At 51.8% G+C, this 23,876-nt stretch overlaps 1 protein-coding gene across 3 annotated transcripts in view; it reads right to left on the bottom strand.

Moving 5' to 3' along the window:
* The window catches only part of LOC128687910 (ciliary microtubule associated protein 1A), a 118,526-nt gene that overhangs the window by 64,040 nt on the left and 30,610 nt on the right, over window positions 1-23,876 (bottom strand). The window lies entirely within an intron of this gene.

The following is a 23,876-nucleotide window of genomic DNA, read 5'->3' as shown; positions in this document are numbered from 1 at the left end:
AGGAGGAGTTTAAGGTAATCAGTCCCTTAGCCTGGAGTCGATGTGTTCAGTCCAAGATTGATGGACTGAACACATCGACACCAGGCTGAGGGACTGACAACCTCAAAACTACGTCTTCAAGGGTGATGGACTGATTACAACGTCCTTATATACCTACTGCTTCTGCTGCCACTTCTGTACTCGACTGAAGAAGACTACTGTGTAGGCGAAACGTTTTGGAATAAAGGTACCTAACTGTTGCACATGTCTTAACCATGGTAAACAGCTCAGCATACAAGGTGGAAGTCCAGTTAACTCTAACCTTAATGACCCCCTACACCCAAGTATGCAGGAGGTGCTCCCCCCCCCAACACACACACACACACACACACACACACACACACACACACACACACCTCCAGCACACTACCTCATATCATCTACAAACAATGGTGGTGTTGCAGCAGTCAGGTGCTATTCTAGGCATTGCGTGTTGTGTCTGTAATTACCTGTCTGTAGTTAACAAGAGTTGAACAATACTCACTGTCTCTTCTAGTGAATTTGTCATAGATATTCTTCTTGAAAATACTATTACTCCTAATAATAATAATAAAATAAATACATGTAGTCCAAATATCCACTTGTGAATAAGGCTGTTCTTAAAACATTAAATAATTGCCCCAGTGATATTAGAGACTGTCATCATCAAGCTGTCATGTAAAAGTAATTACAACTCTCGTTACGTTGAGCTTAATAACTTAACTGATACACTATTTAAGCTGTGTGCTTGGCCAGCTTAAAGCTTTCCAAGCATAACAGTGACTTGTAAACAACAACTCCTCCACCACCACCACTTCACGACGACCACCACTTCACGACGACCACCACCTCCAGCTTAGCAGTTCCCATCCCACGACAGTCACCTCCTCCCCACTACCTGCTATTCTGATTACCTGCCAACCTCACAATTGCAAGGACTTGGGTTCGATTCCCTGGCACGGAGAAACATATGGGCAACTTTCCTTGCACCCCTGCTGCTCCTGCCCACCCCTGCTGGTCCTGCCCACCCCTGCTGCTCCTGCCCACCCCTGCTGCTCCGGCCCACCTAGCAGTACAAAATAGGTACCTGTGTTTTAGCCGACTGTTGTGGGTCGCATCCAGGGAAAAAAGTAAACTCCAGTACCTACTGGAATGATATAACCTGTGTCAGAACACTCCAGTACCTACTGGAATGATATAACCTGTGTCAGAACACTCCAGTACCTACTGGAATGTTATAACCTGTGTCAGAACACTCCAGTACCTACTGGAGGTATTCAGTTATTGGGTAAAAGGTATCTGGGTACCTATATTAATCATAATAAAATGAACTAGCTGGCAACATCAGCGGAAATGCACACACTGGAGGTGTCTTGCCCACCCAACACAAAGATCCCGGGTCACTGGTTTGTGTCAGCATTGTGTAAACATCCTTATTATGTAAACCAGGGCAAGTACACACACACACACACACACACACACACACACACACACACACACACACACACACACACACACACACACACACACACACACAAAGTGATATAGTGGAGGCAGGATCCACACATAGCTTTAAGAAGAGGTATAATAAAGCTCATGGAGCAGAGAGAAAGTGGACCTAGTAGCGACCAGTGAAAAAGCGGGGCCAGGAGCTATGAATCAACCCCTGCAACCACAATTAGACGAGTACACACACACAGGGACGGGGAGTCCCTGTGTGTGTCTCAAAGATCTGTGGAGAGTAACTTATTCTTGTATATTCTTATCACAGATGATGCTAAAATGATGAGAATAAAAACCGGAGAGAGTGAAAGAACTCTGTGTGAAGAAACAGACAAATTTTAATACCTCAAAAATGCATTAGGCAAAGTCAGGGAAGATGGTTCAAGAGTCGCATATTCGGTTATAAAGCAAAAAGATCCTTCAGTAAGTATTACTTCAAACTGGTGCCAGAGTCGAGTGGAATGAACTAGCACACACTAGCTGTATGCTAGGCATCTAGCAACAAGAAGAAGAGGGAATATTAGAAAGATTATTTCAAGAAAATAGTATAGTGGAATGACCTGAACAAGGGCAGTACGAATTAACTATAAAGGAGTCGAAAATATATGGCGATGGGAGCTGACGTAGAATGAGTCAGAATATTTGGAATGTGGTCGAGGAACATTCCACACCATTCTAACAAATATTTCATTGTGCAATAGTTGAAGATTTGAGCAGAAAAGTTAATTTCTCCTGGACTTTGATGGGTCCTTAGGAAAGGATATTACCGTAATAGGCAAATCTTTCCATATTAAACTGGTATGATATGATAAATGATCTTCGTGAGATAGAGTGATCTTTGTAACCACTAATTATACGATTTCCATCTTGGGCGCTCGCCAGTCACAAGAGTTCCCGCTCTGGCAACCGCTAATCACAAGAGTTCCCGCTCATGCAGCCACCAATCACAAGAGTTCCCGCTCATGCAGCCACCAATCACAAGAGTTCTCGCTCATGCAGCCACCAATCACAAGAGTTCCCGCTCATGGAGCCACCAATTACAAGAGTTCCCGCTCATGCAGCCACCAATCACAAGAGTTCCCGCTCAGGCAACTGACGACTTCAAGCGGGAAGTGTGTGCGTGGTCCAGTGACGTCATTGGGGAAAAAAGAATGGGGTTATGGAGGGGGGAAAAAAGGTGTTGATGAAGGTTGGGCTCATTAATTTTAGTGACAGAGATTGCGGGTTCTCACGGGAAGAAGTATCACCTGAGGCGACCCTCCCTCAGCTCTTGCATCATAAAGCATCACCAACGCTGACTTTAACGTTGTAAGATAACCAATAGATGTATTTAAAGTGAAAGGAAGATATATTCTTTATTGATGTCAGAGGGAAAAAATATAACGATAATTCCTTATGGCCCCTGGGACGGTGTGTGTTTGCAAATTATTTTACTAGTTTACAAATGAGTTTCTAGCTTGTATTAAGCACGATAAGGATGGCATTTTCTCTATCTTCGGCCGGGGGGGGGGGAGGATGGGGAACTTTTTTTGATCTATTAAAAATATCACAAATTCTATACAGTGACGGATTTAAGCAGGAGTCTACTGGCAGGGCTGCAGCTGCTGTTGTCACCTCCCTAGATAACTATAGTAATTATGTTGAATTAGGAATACGAATTAACAACTGGACTTCCATATTACAATCTGAATTGTTTGTCATCCATTATAATGGTAGTGAAGCTTGACTCCTTGATCATTACTCATTCTGTCATCACTGAGGCTCTTGACTCACTTAATAATTAATAACATGTTCATCGTGAAGGCCAGGTATAAATTTAAAAATTAATATACAATTCTTATGGATTCCATCACACACTAAATTTTTCCTTCATGATGAAGTTGATAAATTAGCCAAATAAATTAACTTGAAGGAAGAAATGGAACATAAACATGATGTTTCTGTGTCAAGCATTAGGAATAATATTATGGGATAATTAAATAATGAAGCTGAGAGTTGTAAGAACAGAGAAACCTGAGTAGTCTGTCACTCGCTATGATAACATGAACGTCCTATAATCTTTAATTTGTTTGAAAGAAATGAAAGTGTAAATATATATCCAGATGTACTCTTGTTAACCCCTGTTGATGCCTAGTTCCTGGGCCTTGCACGTGTCCATCCTCCGCCTTCAAACACACTCCTGTCTTGCACCATCCACCTCCACCCCACCAAAATTCAGCCCTCCCCCGCCCCTGTCCTGGTCCAGCATGGACCCCACCACCACCCCCACAATGACCCCCACCACCTGCAGCACAACATTCCGTGAGTTAGTGAGGGGGGGAGGGGCGCCCTGGCGTGATCAGCTGGACGGCCGCCTCACGTAAACACCGCCCACCCACCACCCACAACCCCCACCCACCACCCACAACCCCCACCCTTCACAGAACTAGGTAAACTCTTCACCTGCTTGAAGTATTCAAGTGTTTGGTAAACTATATTTGTCTACCTAATGATGTTGTTTAAGCAAAGAAAAACAAACAAACTCATGATAAGTCTGGCATTTCATCTTCCTCTCGTGTGGAACTGATCCTGGAAGATGATGCCTCCCATGTGATAGTAACTCCAGCACTCCTGGAACGAAGCTTATAAAGCTGGTGCAGCTGCTGAAACCGTAGTGGAATGCTTGACGATATCATCATCGCCCTGCTGAAGTCTCCCCAGCTCTGGCTGACACCAGTGAAGTCTCCCAACTCTGGCTGACACCAGTGAAGTCTCCCAACTCTGGCTGACACCAGTGAAGTCTCCCAACTCTGGCTGACACCAGTGAAGTCTCCCAACTCTGGCTGACACCAGTGAAGTCTCCCAACTCTGGCTGACACCAGTGAAGTCTCCCAACTCTGGCTGACACCAGTGAAGTCTCCCAACTCTGGCTGACACCAGTGAAGTCTCCCAACTCTGGCTGACACCAGTGAAGTCTCCCAACTCTGGCTGACACCAGTGAAGTCTCCCAACTCTGGCTGACACCAGTGAAGTCTCCCAACTCTGGCTGACACCAGTGAAGTCTCCCAACTCTGGCTGACACCAGTGAAGTCTCCCAACTCTGGCTGACACCAGTGAAGTCTCCCAACTCTGGCTGACACCAGTGAAGTCTCCCAACTCTGGCTGACACCAGTGAAGTCTCCCAACTCTGGCTGACACCAGTGAAGTCTCCCAACTCTGGCTGACACCAGTGAAGTCTCCCAACTCTGGCTGACACCAGTGAAGTCTCCCAACTCTGGCTGACACCAGTGAAGTCTCCCAACTCTGGCTGACACCAGTGAAGTCTCCCAACTCTGGCTGACACCAGTGAAGTCTCCCAACTCTGGCTGACACCAGTGAAGTCTCCCAACTCTGGCTGACACCAGTGAAGTCTCCCAACTCTGGCTGACACCAGTGAAGTCTCCCAACTCTGGCTGACACCAGTGAAGTCTCCCAACTCTGGCTGACACCAGTGAAGTCTCCCAACTCTGGCTGACACCAGTGAAGTCTCCCAACTCTGGCTGACACCAGTGAAGTCTCCCAACTCTGGCTGACACCAGTGAAGTCTCCCAACTCTGGCTGACACCAGTGAAGTCTCCCAACTCTGGCTGACACCAGTGAAGTCTCCCAACTCTGGCTGACACCAGTGAAGTCTCCCAACTCTGGCTGACACCAGTGAAGTCTCCCAACTCTGGCTGACACCAGTGAAGTCTCCCAACTCTGGCTGACACCAGTGAAGTCTCCCAACTCTGGCTGACACCAGTGAAGTCTCCCAACTCTGGCTGACACCAGTGAAGTCTCCCAACTCTGGCTGACACCAGTGAAGTCTCCCAACTCTGGCTGACACCAGTGAAGTCTCCCAACTCTGGCTGACACCAGTGAAGTCTCCCAACTCTGGCTGACACCAGTGAAGTCTCCCAACTCTGGCTGACACCAGTGAAGTCTCCCAACTCTGGCTGACACCAGTGAAGTCTCCCAACTCTGGCTGACACCAGTGAAGTCTCCCAACTCTGGCTGACACCAGTGAAGTCTCCCAACTCTGGCTGACACCAGTGAAGTCTCCCAACTCTGGCTGACACCAGTGAAGTCTCCCAACTCTGGCTGACACCAGTGAAGTCTCCCAACTCTGGCTGACACCAGTGAAGTCTCCCAACTCTGGCTGACACCAGTGAAGTCTCCCAACTCTGGCTGACACCAGTGAAGTCTCCCAACTCTGGCTGACACCAGTGAAGTCTCCCAACTCTGGCTGACACCAGTGAAGTCTCCCAACTCTGGCTGACACCAGTGAAGTCTCCCAACTCTGGCTGACACCAGTGAAGTCTCCCAACTCTGGCTGACACCAGTGAAGTCTCCCAACTCTGGCTGTCGCCAGTGAGGTCTCCCGGCTCTGGCTGACACCAGTGAAGTCTCCCAACTCTGGCTGACACCAGTGAAGTCTCCCAACTCTGGCTGACACCAGTGAAGTCTCCCAACTCTGGCTGACACCAGTGAAGTCTCCCAACTCTGGCTGACACCAGTGAAGTCTCCCAACTCTGGCTGACACCAGTGAAGTCTCCCAACTCTGGCTGACACATTTCATTACTTGTGTATAAATGATTTAAGAAACACCGACAAGTTGATAAATGAGACACTTGTGCAACATTTGGGTATCATTATTCTGGAAACGTTTCGACATACAGCAGCTTCTTCAGTCCAGTGTAGAGAAAGGCGGAAGATGAGGAGGAATTTGGGATAATCAGTCCCTCAGCCTAGAGTCGATGAGTTGAGTCCATCACTCTTGACCAAGTCAGTCTTGATGGACTCAACACATCGACTCCAGGCTGAGGGACTGATTATCCCAAACTCCTCCTTATCTTCCACCTTTCTCTGCACTGGACTGAAGAAGCCGCTGCGTGGCGAAACGTTTCCAGCATAATGATACCCAAATGTTGCACAAGTGTCCCATTTATCAGCATTTCATTACTTCGTTTATAAAAGTCCTCCTGAGTGATGGACTGTGAGGGGGGAACATAGAAAGTTGTTGTTCCCATCATGTAACTTACATATATAATATTATATAGCTGGGTGAGCTGTTGTGGTGGATCGTAATAGCGATATCCAGTAGTGGTGGTGGTGGTAGTAGTGGGTGGTGGTAGCTGGTAGAGGTGTTGGCAGTGGGTGGTGGTTGTAGCAGACTCTGTACCCCCTCTATTGATTCCACTAGCCAAGACGCTGACCATTGATCCTCAGTGGATGTGTAACCTTGTTTCTGGCATATTCTTCTTCTTCTTCTTCACCCCTAGCCCATCCCTTCCCTAACTGGCATATTCCTCTTTCCCTCACCTACCCTCCCCACTCCCCTCCCTGGCTCAGCTTCCAGACAGAGCCTAGCCTATCTTCCATAATTCCATTCACATAGATAGTCTCAGTAGTCCAAGTCGGACTGAAATGTCGGCATTCCTCTGTCTCTCTCTCTGTCTCCAAGTGCTGGTTAATTGTGCACCTCCAGTGCCCTTGGGAAAGTGGGTTAGAATTCTCACCCTAGTGGAAATAAGGACACTTTGTCTAACTTTTTTTTACGGGGTTACCTTAGGTACTTTACACTATGTATGATGACTGTATGTGTACCTGCGCCTAAATATACTTACCTAATAAAAGTATATCTAGAATGGTGGGGAAAAGAAGTTACTTGTTTTCTGTAAGTACTTAATAAAAGTCACATCGTAATGTTCTTGTCTGAGTGAGCGTGGACGTGGCGAGGACGTGGCGAGGACGTGGCGAGGACGTAGCGTGGACGTGGCGAGGACGTAGCGTGGACGTGGCGAGGACGTGGCGAGGACGTAGCGTGGACGTGGCGAGGACGTGGCGAGGACGTAGCGTGGACGTGGCGAGGACGTGGCGAGGACGTAGCGTGGACGTGGCGAGGACGTTTATGTACTGATTCGTTAAGTTGGTCACAAGACGCCCACTTCACCACAGCAACATTTTGACGTTTCGCTCCCTGCTGGGCCACTGTCACCTCGCTACTTGCACATAAATGGTATACAATACCGACAGGGTATCTTTATTTGTAGACGTTTCGCCCACCAGTGGCTTTATCAGTACAATACAAAGACATAATGTGAAGAATTATATTCAAAAGATAAGGTAACCAGTCCCTCAGTCTTGTAGTTGGTGAAGATCACCGTAGTTCTGAGTCAAGACTACGGTGTTGTATTGTATCCTTGTATTGTACTGATAAAGCCACTAGTGGGCGAAACGTCTACAAATCAAGATACCCAGATGATGCACATGTGTTTAATTCTTCATTAAATCACTACTGCTGTTGTCCCTTCGTTTTTGTTCCAGGATTGAACAAGACGTCGTCCTGAGAATTCTCCGAAGTGCTGGTGTTTGGTAAATTGTTCCAGTCACGGTATTGTGACTTATTGTTCCAGTCACGGTATTGTGACTTATTGTTCCAGCAACAGTATTGTGACTTATTGTTCCAGCCACGGTATTGTGATTTATTGTTCCAGCCACAGTATTGTGACTTATTGTTCCAGCCACAGTATTGTGACTTACTGTTCCAGTCACGGTATTGTGACTTACTGTTCCAGTCACGGTATTGTGACTTATTGTTCCAGCCACAGTATTGCGACATTGTTCCAGTCACGGTATTGTGACTTATTGTTCCAGCAACAGTATTGTGACTTACTGTTCCAGTCACGGTATTGTGACTTACTGTTCCATTCACGGTATTGTGACTTATTGTTCCAGTCACGGTATTGTGCCTTATTGTTCCAGTCACGGTATTGTGCCTTATTGTTCCAGTCACGGTATTGTGCCTTATTGTTCCAGTCACGGTATTGTGCCTTATTGTTCCAGTCACGGTATTGTGCCTTATTGTTCCAGTCACGGTATTGTGCCTTATTGTTCCAGTCACGGTATTGTGGCTTATTGTTCCAGTCACGGTATTGTAAATATATATATTCTTCCCGGAGAAGTTATATATGTAAGGGAGCCGGATGTGCCAGTACAGAATTTAAGGTATAATACGTTAGTCAGAGTAAGACCGAGAGGAGGAGAAGGAACGAGAAAAAAAACAACTAGAGAGAAGGAAGAGTAACGGAGTGGCGATGATAACGAAAGAACGACTGTGGAAATAATTGAATGGATATGAATAATTAAATTCAAGACTGGAGGCGGAGATTTTATGCAAGGGAGAGGATAAACCGAGGACTGGACGGAGATTCGAACCGTGGTGCTGATATGTGGCAGGTCCAACGCTGCGCCAACGGTCCACGATTTTACGATCGTACAGAGAATTTCTGTGACGTGTCTGCATCAGCGGCAGCAACTGTGATACTCCTGCCTCTTCCCACAGTCCCAGAAGCTTCCACAGTATGTATCTATTCTCGTACACCTCAAAGACATACAATACATGAAGTCAAGGTAAGTGGTAATGAGCGACTCACAGTAAACAGTCATGGAGCGTTTGAGTCTCTCTCAGCTTTTCTATGTACTCATTGATAGTTGTTCATTTTGACTTATCTTGAGTTCACTAGTCCTAGTGTTTGTAAACACTAGTCCTAGTATCTGTAAACACTAGTCCTAGTGTTTGTAAACACTAGTCCTAGTATCTGTAAACACTAGTCCTAGTGTTTGTAAACACTAGTCCTAGTGTTTGTAAACACTAGTCCTAGTGTTTGTAAACACTAGTCCTAGTGTTTGTAAACACTAGTCCTAGTGTTTGTAAACACTAGTCCTAGTGTTTGTAAACACTAGTCCTAGTGTTTGTAAACACTAGTCCTAGTGTTTGTAAACACTAGTCCTAGTGTTTGTAAACACTAGTCCTAGTGTTTGTAAACACTAGTCCTAGTGTTTGTAAACACTAGTCCTAGTATCTGTGAACACTAGGACTAGTATCTGTAAACACTAGGACTAGTGTTTGTAAACACTAGTCCTAGTATCTGTAAACACTAGTCCTAGTGTTTGTAAACACTAGTCCTAGTGTTTGTAAACACTAGTCCTAGTGTTTGTAAACACTAGTCCTAGTATCTGTGAACACTAGGACTAGTATCTGTAAACACTAGGACTAGTGTTTGTAAACACTAGTCCTAGTATCTGTAAACACTAGGACTAGTATCTGTAAACACTAGGACTAGTGTTTGTAAACACTAGGACTAGTGTTTGCAAACACTAGGACTAGTATCTGTAAACACTAGGACTAGTATCTGTAAACACTAGGACTAGTATCTGTAAACACTAGGACTAGTATCTGTAAACACTAGGACTAGTGTTTGCAAACACTAGGACTAGTATCTGTAAACACTAGGACTAGTATCCGTAAACACTAGGACTAGTATCCGTAAACACTAGGACTAGTATCCGTAAACACTAGGACTAGTATCCGTAAACACTAGGACTAGTGCTTGTAAACACTAGGACTAGTGTTTGCAAACACTAGGACTAGTATCCGTAAACACTAGGACTAGTATCCGTAAACACTAGGACTAGTATTCGTAAACACTAGGACTAGTATCTGTAAACACTAGTCCTAGTGTTTGTAAACACTAGTCCTAGTGTTTGTAAACACTAGTCCTAGTGTTTGTAAACACTAGGACTAGTGTTTGTAAACACTAGGACTAGTATCTGTAAACACTAGTCCTAGTGTTTGTAAACACTAGTCCTAGTGTTTGTAAACACTAGTCCTAGTGTTTGTAAACACTAGTCCTAGTGTTTGTAAACACTAGTCCTAGTGTTTGTAAACACTAGTCCTAGTATCTGTGAACACTAGGACTAGTATCTGTAAACACTAGGACTAGTGTTTGTAAACACTAGTCCTAGCATCTGTAAACACTAGGACTAGTATCTGTAAACACTAGGACTAGTGTTTGTGAACACTAGGACTAGTGTTTGCAAACACTAGTCCTAGTATCTGTAAACACTAGGACTAGTATCTGTAAACACTAGGACTAGTATCTGTAAACACTAGGACTAGTGTTTGTGAACACTAGGACTAGTGTTTGCAAACACTAGTCCTAGTATCTGTAAACACTAGGACTAGTATCTGTAAACACTAGGACTAGTATCCGTAAACACTAGGACTAGTCTGTAAACACTAGGACTAGTCTGTAAACACTAGGACTAGTGCTTGTAAACACTAGGACTAGTCTGTAAACACTAGGACTAGTCTGTAAACACTAGGACTAGTGTCATGGTCAGCAAAACTAGAGAAGCAGTAGAGAGTGAAGATGGATAAGATTTAGACTTGAAATGTTGACAACGGTGATGATGTACCTTTGGAATGGTTGGTGCATTTGTTGAAATGTCTGTGTTAAAGAGAAACTATTGTATGAATTAAAGAGGGAAGAAAGTATCTACCGAAGAAAATAAAGTATACAATGATACGGTAAGAGGTAGCACAGTTTCCTTGTATAAGAGGATAAGAGAGGAGAGACACAAGAAGGTCACCAAGAGGATAAATAACAAAAAGGCACAATACCGTGACTGGAACGATACACAAATAACCCGCACATAAAAGAGAGAAGCTTACGACGACGTTTCGGTCCGACTTGGTCCATTGACAAAGTCACACTAACAGAGGTGGAGCAGGACGGCTATATATAGGCAGGAAGAGGTGGAGGTAGTAGTAGTAGTAGTAGTAGTAGTAGTAGTAGTAGTAGTAGTAGTAGTAGTGGTACAAGAATTGTATATAATACCGACAGGATGAAATGACACATGCACAACACCCGGGCATCCCCACCGTAGACGTTTCGCCATCCAGCCAGTGTGAGACCTCTACCCACTCTACCGGAGGTATCCCAGCGAGTGAGCACGTCCCCTGTATATCCCAGTGCTTAACAAGCTAGGGAATAGCATATGAAGGTACAAATAAAAATGGGAACTATGGCTATAGTTTACTTAATAACATAAAAGGGCTAGAATACAACATCTCCTGATGGAAATTTACACAATATAACAATTGACCTATGAGACTTATTACCAGGGGGAAGGGTAGATGTTATCAGTAACACGGACTAGTACTCACTCTTAATTCACCGACCAGCTGACCCGAGATTCCCAAATGCGTGGTCCACTACACACGCGGCTGTCCAGAGCTCTCGCTCGACGGACCTGTCACCAACAACCTCCTTGCCCCGCTCTTCCCTGGGCTTATATCGTAGTCAAAGTACCCCCCTCCCCAATGGTGTATGTACCACGTGTTGCGACCTGACGCCGAGCTCTGACGCTGTTAAGAACAAAAGACCTCAGACGTGGGCGTGGCTACAGACGTCTGCCAAGGCAAGGTGTGACCATATAATTGGTTAAATTAGGTCTCCCCAGAGACCTCACAAGCCCAGCTGGACTACATCACACCAGCCAGTGTGTGGGTCACCAAGAGGAACACTCAGCAGGCAGGTGACCGTCACACAGGTGGAGGAACACTTGTATACTGACAAGTGCCAAAGTGATGGAGCACTGTACCAGGTTATGATCGACGCAGTAGGAAAAAAACCATTAAGACGTGTGTCCATAAGACACCTGCTGTCCAGTGTTCACTCATCAGTAAAATGGGTACCTGAGTGTTAGTCGACTGGTGTGAGTCGCATCCCGGGAAAAAAAATTGACCTAATTTGCGCGAAATGCTGTATATAACAAGCGGTTTTCTCTATAGTAGTAAGTCATTGATGTCAGCTGGGACTGTATACCTTGTACGTAAAAATAAAGGTTATTAAGAAGAAGAAACATTAAATGCCTTTAAAATGATGAAATAAAGAGGTCGAACATCAGAGGCAGAACGGGGGGGGGGGGACGGCGGCAGCACGGGGGGGGGGGCAGCACGGGGGGGGGGCAGCACGGGGGGGGGGCCGCAAGGGGGGGTGGCAGCACGGGGGGGGAGGCAGCACGGGGGGGGAGGCAGCACGGGGGGGTGGCAGCACGGGGGGGAGGCAGCACGGGGGGGGAGGCAGCACGGGGGGGAGGCAGCACGGGGGGGAGGCAGCACGGGGGGGAGGCAGCACGGGGGGGAGGCAGCACGGGGGGGAGGCAGCACGGGGGGGTGGCAGCACGGGGGGGGAGGCAGCACGGGGGGGAGGCAGCACGGGGGGGTGGCAGCACGGGGGGGAGGCAGCACGGGGGGGAGGCAGCACGGGGGGGAGGCAGCACGGGGGGGAGGCAGCACGGGGGGGAGGCAGCACGGGGGGGAGGCAGCACGGGGGGGGAGGCAGCACGGGGGGGGAGGCAGCACGGGGGGGGGGAGGCAGCACGGGGTGGGGGGTTCTTCAGCCCCAAAACCACCTAAAAAAATATTAATAACGATAATAATAAGAGTTCTTCAGAACAGCTTTCCTAAGTCACCTACCAGACACAGCCGCTACTGAGCGACCCCACCCAGGATACAAATTTTGGCGCCGCCCCTATCATGACATTAAGAGGCGAGCCCAGGAGCTGAAACACAACGCTAGAAAAATCGACTGCATAATTGCTACTCAAACAGAAGAACTATGTGCTCTCTCTCTCACACACACACACACACACACACACACACACACACACACACACACACACACACACACACACACACACACACACACACACACACACTGCGAAGTTAATGAGAAGAATCAAATCGGAGGAGGATCAGGCAGGACTACAAAGAGACCTGGACAGTCTACAAGCCTGGTCCAGCAACTGGCTCCTTGAATTTAACCCTGCCAAATGCAAAGTCATGAAGATTGGGGAAGGGCAAAGAAGACCGCAGACACATATAGTTTAGATGGCCAAAGACTGCAAACCTCACTAAAGGAAAAAGATCTGGGGGTGAGTATAACACCGAGCATATCTCCTGAGGCGCACATCAATCAGACAACTGTAGTGTGCTCCAGCAGGTGGTCGTGTGCGAGTAGTGTGCTCCAGCAGGTGGTCGTGTGCGAGTAGTGTGCTCCAGCAGGTGGTCGTGTGCGAGTAGTGTGCTCCAGCAGGTGGTCGTGTGCGAGTAGTGTGCTCCAGCAGGTGGTCGTGTGCGAGCAGTGTGCTCCAGCAGGTGGTCGTGTGCGAGTAGTGCTCCAGCAGGTGGTCGTGTGCGAGTAGTGTGTTCCAGCAGGTGGTCGTGTGCGAGTAGTGCTCCAGCAGGTGGTCGTGTGCGAGTAGTGCTCCAGCAGGTGGTCGTGTGCGAGTAGTGCTCCAGCAGGTGGTCGTGTGCGAGCAGTGTGCTCCAGCAGGTGGTCGTGTGCGAGCAGTGTGCTCCAGCAGGTGGTCGTGTGCGAGTAGTGTGCTCCAGCAGGTGGTCGTGTGCGAGTAGTGCTCCAGCAGGTGGTCGTGTGCGAGTAGTGTGCTCCAGCAGGTGGTCGTGTGCGAGTAGTGTGCTCCAGCAGGTGGTCGTGTGCGAGTAGTGTGCTCCAGCAGGTGGTCGTGTGCGAGTAGTGTGATCCAGCAGGTGGTCGTGTGCGAGTAGTGTGCTCCAGCAGGTGGTCGTGTGCGAGTAGTGTGCTCCAGCAGGTGGTCGTGTGCGAGTAGTGTGCTCCAGCAGGTGGTCGTGTGCGAGTAGTGTGCTCCAGCAGGTGGTCGTGTGCGAGTAGTGCTCCAGCAGGTGGTCGTGTGCTCCAGCAGGTGGTCGTGTGCGAGTAGTGTGCTCCAGCAGGTGGTCGTGTGCAGCAGTAGTGTGCTCCAGCAGGTGGTCGTGTGCGAGCAGTGTGTTCCAGCAGGTGGTCGTGTGCGAGCAGTGTGCTCCAGCAGGTGGTCGTGTGCGAGTAGTGTGCTCCAGCAGGTGGTCGTGTGCGAGTAGTGTGCTCCAGCAGGTGGTCGTGTCGTGTGCAGCAGTAGTGTGCTCCAGCAGGTGGTCGTGTGCGAGTAGTGTGCTCCAGCAGGTGGTCGTGTGCGAGTAGTGTGATCCAGCAGGTGGTCGGTGAGTCGTGTGCGCAGTAGTGTGGTCCAGCAGGTGGTCGTGTGCGAGTAGTGTGCTCCAGCAGGTGGTCGTGTGCGAGTAGTGTGCTCCAGCAGGTGGTCGTGTGCGAGTAGTGTGCTCCAGCAGGTGGTCGTGTGCGAGTAGTGTGCTCCAGCAGGTGGTCGTGTGCGAGTAGTGTGCTCCAGCAGGTGGTCGTGTGCGAGTAGTGTGCTCCAGCAGGTGGTCGTGTGCGAGTAGTGTGCTCCAGCAGGTGGTCGTGTGCGAGTAGTGTGCTCCAGCAGGTGGTCGTGTGCGAGTAGTGTGCTCCAGCAGGTGGTCGTGTGCGAGCAGTGTGCTCCAGCAGGTGGTCGTGTCCGAGTGTGCTCCAGCAGGTGGTCGTGTGCTCCAGCAGGTGGTCGTGTGCGAGTAGTGTGCTCCAGCAGGTGGTCGTGTGCGAGTAGTGTGCTCCAGCAGGTGGTCGTGTGCGAGAGTGTGCTCCAGCAGGTGGTCGTGTGCTCCAGCAGGTGGTCGTGTGCGAGTAGTGTGCTCCAGCAGGTGGTCGTGTGCGAGTAGTGTGCTCCAGCAGGTGGTCGTGTGCGAGTAGTGTGCTCCAGCAGGTGGTCGTGTGCGAGTAGTGTGCTCCAGCAGGTGGTCGTGTGCGAGTAGTGTGCTCCAGCAGGTGGTCGTGTGCGAGCAGTGTGCTCCAGCAGGTGGTCGTGTGCGAGCAGTGTGCTCCAGCAGGTGGTCGTGTGCGAGCAGTGTGTTCCAGCAGGTGGTCGTGTGCGAGCAGTGTGCTCCAGCAGGTGGTCGTGTGCGAGTAGTGTGCTCCAGCAGGTGGTCGTGTGCGAGTAGTGTGCTCCAGCAGGTGGTCGTGTGCGAGTAGTGTGCTCCAGCAGGTGGTCGTGTGCGAGTAGTGTGCTCCAGCAGGTGGTCGTGTGCGAGTAGTGTGCTCCAGCAGGTGGTCGTGTGCGAGTAGTGTGCTCCAGCAGGTGGTCGTGTGCGAGTAGTGTGCTCCAGCAGGTGGTCGTGTGCGAGTAGTGTGCTCCAGCAGGTGGTCGTGTGCGAGTAGTGTGCTCCAGCAGGTGGTCGTGTGCGAGTAGTGTGCTCCAGCAGGTGGTCGTGTGCGAGTAGTGTGCTCCAGCAGGTGGTCGTGTGCGAGTAGTGTGCTCCAGCAGGTGGTCGTGTGCGAGTCCAGCAGTGTGCTCCAGCAGGTGGTCGTGTGCGAGTAGTGTGCTCCAGCAGGTGGTCGTGTGCGAGTAGTGTGCTCCAGCAGGTGGTCGTGTGCGAGTAGTGTGCTCCAGCAGGTGGTCGTGTGCGAGTAGTGTGCTCCAGCAGGTGGTCGTGTGCGAGTAGTGTGCTCCAGCAGGTGGTCGTGTGCGAGTAGTGTGATCCAGCAGGTGGTCGAGTAGTGTGCTCCAGCAGTGCGAGCAGTGTGCTCCAGCAGGTGGTCGTGTGCGAGTAGTGTGCTCCAGCAGGTGGTCGTGTGCGAGTAGTGTGCTCCAGCAGGTGGTCGTGTGCGAGTAGTGTGCTCCAGCAGGTGGTCGTGTGCGAGCAGTGTGCTCCAGCAGGTGGTCGTGTGCAGTGTGTTCCAGCAGGTGGTCGTGTGCGAGTAGTGTGCTCCAGCAGGTGGTCGTGTGCGAGTAGTGTGCTCCAGCAGGTGGTCGTGTGCGAGTAGTGTGCTCCAGCAGGTGGTCGTGTGCGAGTAGTGTGCTCCAGCAGGTGGTCGTGTGCGAGTAGTGTGCTCCAGCAGGTGGTCGTGTGCGAGTAGTGTGCTCCAGCAGGTGGTCGTGTGCGAGTAGTGTGCTCCAGCAGGTGGTCGTGTGCGAGTAGTGTGCTCCAGCAGGTGGTCGTGTGCGAGTCCAGCAGTGGGCTCCAGCAGGGGGTCGTGTGCGAGTAGTGTGCTCCAGCAGGTGGTCGTGTGCGAGTAGTGTGCTCCAGCAGGTGGTCGTGTCCGAGTAGTGTGCTCCAGCAGGTGGTCGTGTGCGAGTAGTGTGTTCCAGCAGGTGGTCGTGTGCGAGTGGTGTGCTCCAGCAGGTGGTCGTGTGCGAGTAGTGTGCTCCAGCAGGTGGTCGTGTGCGAGTAGTGTGCTCCAGCAGGTGGTCGTGTGCGAGTAGTGTGTCCAGCAGGTGGTCGTGTGCGAGTAGTGTGTCCAGCAGGTGGTCGTGTGCGAGTAGTGTGTCCAGCAGGTGGTCGTGTGCGAGTAGTGTGTCCAGCAGGTGGTCGTGTGCGAGTAGTGTGCTCCAGCAGGTGGTCGTGTGCGAGTAGTGTGCTCCAGCAGGTGGTCGTGTGTGAGTAGTGTGCTCCAGCAGGTGGTCGTGTGTGAGTAGTGTGCTCCAGCAGGTGGTCGTGTGCGAGTAGTGTGCTCCAGCAGGTGGTCGTGTGCGAGTCCAGCAGTGTGCTCCAGCAGGTGGTCGTGTGCGAGTAGTGTGCTCCAGCAGGTGTGTCGTGTGCAGGTGGTCGTGTGCGAGTAGTGTGCTCCAGCAGGTGGTCGTGTGCGAGTAGTGTGCTCCAGCAGGTGGTCGTGTCCGAGTAGTGTGCTCCAGCAGGTGGTCGTGTGCGAGCTCCAGCAGTGTGTAGTGTGCTCCAGCAGGTGGTCGTGTGCGAGTAGTGTGCTCCAGCAGGTGGTCGTGTGCGAGTAGTGTGCTCCAGCAGGTGGTCGTGTGCGAGTAGTGTGCTCCAGCAGGTGGTCGTGTGCGAGTAGTGTGCTCCAGCAGGTGGTCGTGTGCGAGTAGTGTGCTCCAGCAGGTGGTCGTGTGCGAGTAGTGTGCTCCAGCAGGTGGTCGTGTGCGAGTAGTGTGCTCCAGCAGGTGGTCGTGTGCGAGTAGTGTGCTCCAGCAGGTGGTCGTGTGCGAGTAGTGTGCTCCAGCAGGTGGTCGTGTGCGAGTAGTGTGCTCCAGCAGGTGGTCGTGTGCGAGTAGTGTGCTCCAGCAGGTGGTCGTGTGCGAGTAGTGTGCTCCAGCAGGTGGTCGTGTCCGAGTAGTGTGCTCCAGCAGGTGGTCGTGTGCGAGTAGTGTGCTCCAGCAGGTGGTCGTGTGCGAGTAGTGTGCTCCAGCAGGTGGTCGTGTGCGAGTAGTGTGCTCCAGCAGGTGGTCGTGTGCGAGTAGTGTGCTCCAGCAGGTGGTCGTGTGCGAGTAGTGTGCTCCAGCAGGTGGTCGTGTGCGAGTAGTGTGCTCCAGCTGGTGGTCGTGTGCGAGTAGTGTGTCCAGCAGGTGGTCGTGTGCGAGTAGTGTGTCCAGCAGGTGGTCGTGTGCGAGTAGTGTGCTCCAGCAGGTGGTCGTGTGCGAGTAGTGTGCTCCAGCAGGTGGTCGTGTGCGAGTAGTGTGCTCCAGCAGGTGGTCGTGTGCGAGTAGTGTGCTCCAGCAGGTGGTCGTGTGCGAGTAGTGTGCTCCAGCAGGTGGTCGTGTGCGAGTAGTGTGCTCCAGCAGGTGGTCGTGTAGTGTGCTCCAGCAGGTGGTCGTGTGCGAGTAGTGTGCTCCAGCAGGTGGTGTTCGAGTAGTGTGCTCCAGCAGGTGGTCGTGTGCGAGTAGTGTGCTCCAGCAGGTGGTCGTGTGCGAGTAGTGTGCTCCAGCAGGTGGTCGTGTGCGAGTAGTGTGCTCCAGCAGGTGGTCGTGTGCGAGTAGTGTGCTCCAGCAGGTGGTCGTGTGCGAGTAGTGTGCTCCAGCAGGTGGTCGTGTGCGAGTAGTGTGCTCCAGCAGGTGGTCGTGTGCGAGTAGTGTGCTCCAGCAGGTGGTGTGTGCGAGTAGTGTGCTGTGCGACTAGCGTGCTCCAGCAGGTGGTCGTGTGCGAGTAGTGTGCTCCAGCAGGTGGTCGTGTGCGAGTAGTGTGCTCCAGCAGGTGGTCGTGTGCGAGTAGTGTGCTCCAGCAGGTGGTCGTGTGCGAGTAGTGTGCTCCAGCAGGTGGTCGTGTGCGAGTAGTGTGCTCCAGCAGGTGGTCGTGTGCGAGTAGTGTGCTCCAGCAGGTGGTCGTGTGGTGTGGGGAGTGACCACACCATCCCAGGTGGTGTGAGGGGAGTGACCACACCATCCCAGGTGGTGTGTGGGGAGTGACCACAGCATCCCAGGTGGTGTGTGGGGAGTGACCACACCATCCCAGGTGGTGTGTGGGGAGTGACCACACCATCCCAGGTGGTGTGTGGGGAGTGTCCACACCATCCCAGGTGGTGTGTGGGGAGTGACCACACCATCCCAGGTGGTGTGTGGGGAGTGACCACACCATCCCAGGTGGTGTGTGGGGAGTGTCCACACCATCCCAGGTGGTGTGTGGGGAGTGACCACACCATCCCAGGTGGTGTGTGGGGAGTGACCACACCATCCCAGGTGGTGTGTGGGGAGTGTCCACACCATCCCAGGTGGTGTGTGGGGAGTGACCACACCATCCCAGGTGGTGTGTGGGGAGTGACCACACCATCCCAGGTGGTGTGTGGGGAGTGTCCACACCATCCCAGGTGGTGTGTGGGGAGTGACCACACCATCCCAGGTGGTGTGTGGGGAGTGACCACACCATCCCAGGTGGTGTGTGGGGAGTGACCACACCATCCCAGGTGGTGTGTGGGGAGTGACCACACCATCCCAGGTGGTGTGTGGGGAGTGTCCACACCATCCCAGGTGGTGTGTGGGGAGTGACCACACCATCCCAGGTGGTGTGTGGGCAGTGTCCACACCATCCCAGGTGGTGTGTGGGGAGTGACCACACCATCCCAGGTGGTGTGTGGGGAGTGTCCACACCATCCCAGGTGGTGTGTGGGGAGTGACCACACCATCCCAGGTGGTGAGTGACCACACCATCCCAGGTGGTGTGTGGGGAGTGTCCACACCATCCCAGGTGGTGAGTGGGGAGTGTCCACACCATCCCAGGTGGTGAGTGGGGAGTGTCCACACCATCCCAGGTGGTGTGTGGGGAGTGTCCACACCATCCCAGGTGGTGAGTGGGGAGTGTCCACACCATCCCAGGTGGTGTGTGGGGAGTGACCACACAATCCCAGGTGGTGTGTGGGGTTGTGTCCACACCATCCCAGGTGGTGAGTGGGGAGTGACCACACCATCCCAGGTGGCGTGTGGGGAGTGACCACACCATTCCAGATGGTGTGTGGGGAGTGACCCCACCATCCCAGGTGGTGTGTGGGGAGTGACCACACCATCCCAGGTGGTGTGTGGGGAGTGAGCACACCATCCCAGGTGGTGTGTGGGGAGTGACCACACCATCCCAGGTGGCGTGTGGGGAGTGAGCACACCATTCCAGATGGTGTGTGGGGAGTGACCCCACCATCCCAGGTGGTGTGTGGGGAGTGACCACACCATCCCAGGTGGTGTGTGGGGAGTGACCACACCATCCCAGGTGGTGTGTGGGGAGTGCCCACACCATCCCAGGTGGTGTGTGGGGAGTGCCCACACCATCCCGTGTGGGGAGTGACCACACCATCCCAGGTGGTGAGTGGGGAGTGACCACACCATCCCAGGTGGCGTGTGGGGAGTGACCACACCATCCCAGGTGGCGTGTGGGGAGTGACCACACCATCCCAGGTGGCGTGTGGGGAGTGTCCACACCATCCCAGGTGGCGTGTGGGGAGTGCCCACACCATCCCAGGTGGCGTGTGGGGAGTGCCCACACCATCCCAGGTGGCGTGTGGGGAGTGACCACACCATCCCAGGTGGTGTGTGGGGAGTGACCACACCAGCCCAGGTTGTGTGTGGGGAGTGACCACACCATCCCAGGTGGTGTGTGGGGAGTGACCACACCATCCCAGGTGGTGTGTGGGGAGTGACCACACCATCCCAGGTGGTGTGTGGGGAGTGACCACACCATCCCAGGTGGTGTGTGGGGAGTGACCACACCATCCCAGGTGGTGTGTGGGGAGTGACCACACCATCCCATGTGGTGTGTGGGGAGTGACCACACCATCCCAGGTGGTGTGTGGGGAGTGACCACACCATCCCAGGTGGCGTGTGGGGAGTGACCACACCATCCCAGGTGGTGTGTGGGGAGTGACCACACCATGTCAACACTAGACTCCTTGACCTAACCTAACTTAGTACTGAAAGTTCCTTTACGTCAGAGGGAGATTTGGCCTTGGATCATCCCTCTTCCCCTTCCCTCTCCCTCCCTCTCCCCTTTCCCTCCCTTCCCTCTCCCCTCCCCTCTTTCAAGTCTGCACCAGCTTAAAAGGTGGAGAAATATCCCCACTATTGATGTTGGGTAAGCACCCCGTGTGGGGAGAGTGTCACCCAGTATGGGGGAGAGTATCACCCCGTGTGGGGGAGAGTGTCACCCCGTGTGTGAGGGGAGAGTATCACCCCGTGTGGGGGGAGAGTGTCACCCCGTGTGTGAGGGGAGAGTATCACCCCGTGTGTGAGGGGAGAGTATCACTCCGTGTGAGGGGAGAGTGTCACCCTGTGTGTGAGGGGAGAGTGTCACCCCGTGTGTAAGGGGAGAGTGTCACCCCGTGTGTGAGGGGAGAGTGTCACCCCGTGTGTAAGGGGAGAGTGTCACCCCGTGTGTAAGGGGAGAGTGTCACCCCGTGTGTAATGGGAGAGTGTCACCCCGTGTGTGAGGGGAGAGTGTCACCCCGTGTGTGAGGGGAGAGTGTCACCCCGTGTGTGAGGGGAGAGTGTCGCCCCGTGTGGGGAGACACTGCACCAATGTTGCCAGCACGAGATAGCAGCAGTGTTGCCACCACTAGATAACAGCAGTGTTGCCACCACGAGATAACAGCAGTGTTGCCACCACGAGATAACAGCAGTGTTGCCACCACGAGATAACAGCAGTGTTGCCACCACGAGATAACAGAAGTGTTGCCACCACGAGATAACAGAAGTGTTGCCACCACGAGTTAACAGTAGTGTTGCCACAACTTTACTGCAGTATTAACTCTGCGATTGTAGTGGTTAATTAGCGAGTGATGGCCGCTTTCTCACTGCACCAGAGTAAATCACAGGTGCCTCACGCAGCTGCTAATTACCCGGGACAGGTGAGTCAAGGTCGCCAAGGGTAGCCTCCCCTCCCCCTCCCCCGGGCCAGTTATGGTTCATCTAGTGGTTCACCCGTGGTGGTGGGGGGTGTTCATTTGTACAATACTCTCCCTCACCATCACTCTCAAGAACACAATAATAATAATAATAATAATTAATAATAATAATAATAATAATAATAATAATAATAATAATAATAATAATAATAATAATAATAATGTCTTTATTTCTATAAGTACATGTACAAGGTATACAGACCATAGCTGACATCAGTGACATACTACTATATAGAAAGCCGCTTGTTATGCTGAATATTTCGGGTAAATTAGGTCAATTTTGTGCCCAGGATGCGACCCATACCAGTCGACTAATACCTAGGTACCTATTTTACTGCTGGGTGAACATGGACAGCAGGTGTCTTATGGAAACACGTTCTAATGTTTCCAGCCGTACAGGGGATCGACCTCTGGACCTCAGGGTGTGAGCTGAGTTCGCTAGCAATCGAGCTACCGAACACGAGAAGGAACACTGCTACTGGCTCACGCTAGGCAAGTAAAACTCTTCCCCACCCACACCTACACCCACACGTACACCCACACGTACACCCACACGTACACCCATCCAACTTATTCTTGAAGGAAGCCAAAGTTCCCACCCTCAGTAACGCTTCCTGCACTGATTCACAACTACTACCACACCAGTTCTCCCCTGCATCAGGTAGCAACGCTCTGGAAGCACACACTGAGTGTTCGTGGTTCAATTCCCGGCACAAGTGGAAATGGATATGTTTCCTCACACCTGCTGTCCTTGTTCACCTAGCAGTAAGTAGGTACCAGGGTGCTACTAGACTGTAGTGGATCGCATCCTGGGGGACAAGATAGAAGGACCACATTGTAAATTAGAAAGTCCTCAATGACGCACTGACTTTCTTGGGTTATCTTGGGTGGCTAACCCTCCCCCAGGTTATCCTGGGTGGCTAACCCTCCCCCAGGTTATCCTGGGTGGCTAACCCTCCCCCAGGTTATCCTGGGTGGCTAACCCTCCCCCAGGTTATCCTGGGTGGCTAACCCTCCCCCAGGTTATCCTGGGTGGCTAACCCTCCCCAGGTTATCCTGGGTGGCTAACCCTCCCCCAGCTTATCCTGAGTGTTGTTACTGAGGCCGTGTTGTTACTGAGGCCGTGTTGTTACTGAGGCCGTGTTGATACTGAGGCCGTGTTGTTACTGAGGCCGTGTTGTTACTGAGGCCGTGTTGTTACTGAGGCCGTGTTGTTACTGAGGCCGTGTTGTTACTGAGGCCGTGTTGTTACTGAGGCCGTGTTGTTACTGAGGCCGTGTTGTTACTGAGGCTGTGTTGATACTGAGGCCGTGTTGATACTGAGGCCGTGTTGATACTGAGGTCGTGTTGATACTGAGGCTGCGTTGTTATGTGGGAGTAAAAGGTGATGTGCAGGCTGATAAATGTTAGGTGATGCCAGGATGGACTCAGGGAAGGTCTAAGTGAGCCCCAGAGTCACCTCTAGGATGCTCTATGGCAAAGCTCTGCTCTCAGGAAGAAGGGAGGAGGGAAGGGAAGGGGGTAGCAGTACTGAAACTGCTTCGATGTGAACTAGGGAGTGTGGTTGATGGGCGCCCTGCAAGAGTGTGGTTGATGGGCGCCCTGCAAGAGTGTGGTTGATGGGCGCCCTGCAAGAGTGTGGTTGATGGGCGCCCTACAAGAGTATGGTTGATGGGCGCCCTGCAAGAGCATGGTTGATGGGCGCCCTGCAAGAGCATGGTTGATGGGCGCCCTACAAGAGTATGGTTGATGGGCGCCTACAAGAGTATGGTTGATGGGCTCCCTGCAAGAGCATGGTTGATGGGCGCCCTACAAGTGTGGTTGATGGGCGCCCTACAAGAGTATGGTTGATGGGCTCCCTGCAAGAGTGTGGTTGATGGGCGCCCTGCAAGAGCATGGTTGATGGGCGCCCTGCAAGAGTATGGCTGATGGGCGCCCTGCAAGAGTATGGTTGATGGGCGCCCTGCAAGAGTATGGTTGATGGGCGCCCTGCAAGAGTATGGTTGATGGGCGCCCTGCAAGAGTATGGTTGATGGGCGCCCTACAAGAGTATGGTTGATGGGCGCCTACAAGAGTGTGGTTGATGGGCGCCCTGCAAGAGTGTGGTTGACGAACAGAAACTGCAATAACCTGGTCAGCAGAAACTACAATAACCTAGGCAGCAGAAATTACAATAACCTTATCAGCAGAAACTACAATATCCTGGTTAACAGAAACTACATTAACCTGGTCAGCAGAGACTACAATAACAAGGCGTTAACTTAGGCTGTAGACACCACCTTCCCTAACACGGCCAGCTTCACCCCACCAGCACCACTGCCCTCCGGCTCATCCCTTCAATATCCAAGTTTTTCTGCACCTGCAGATATTATTCCTACTTAGTGGGCAGCACTGGGGGCTAGGCCGTGGGCCACACTGCCCACGCAACTGACACAGCTCAGGGAGGAATGAAAAAACTGGACGTATTCACCACGGTTAAAATGCTGGCCG

Source organism: Cherax quadricarinatus, chromosome 10, assembly GCF_038502225.1.
Source record: "Cherax quadricarinatus isolate ZL_2023a chromosome 10, ASM3850222v1, whole genome shotgun sequence".
Classification (NCBI taxonomy): Eukaryota; Metazoa; Arthropoda; class Malacostraca; order Decapoda; family Parastacidae; genus Cherax; species Cherax quadricarinatus.
Note: the sequence above shows the minus strand (reverse complement) of the source record. Positions and strands in the feature narration are given on the sequence as shown.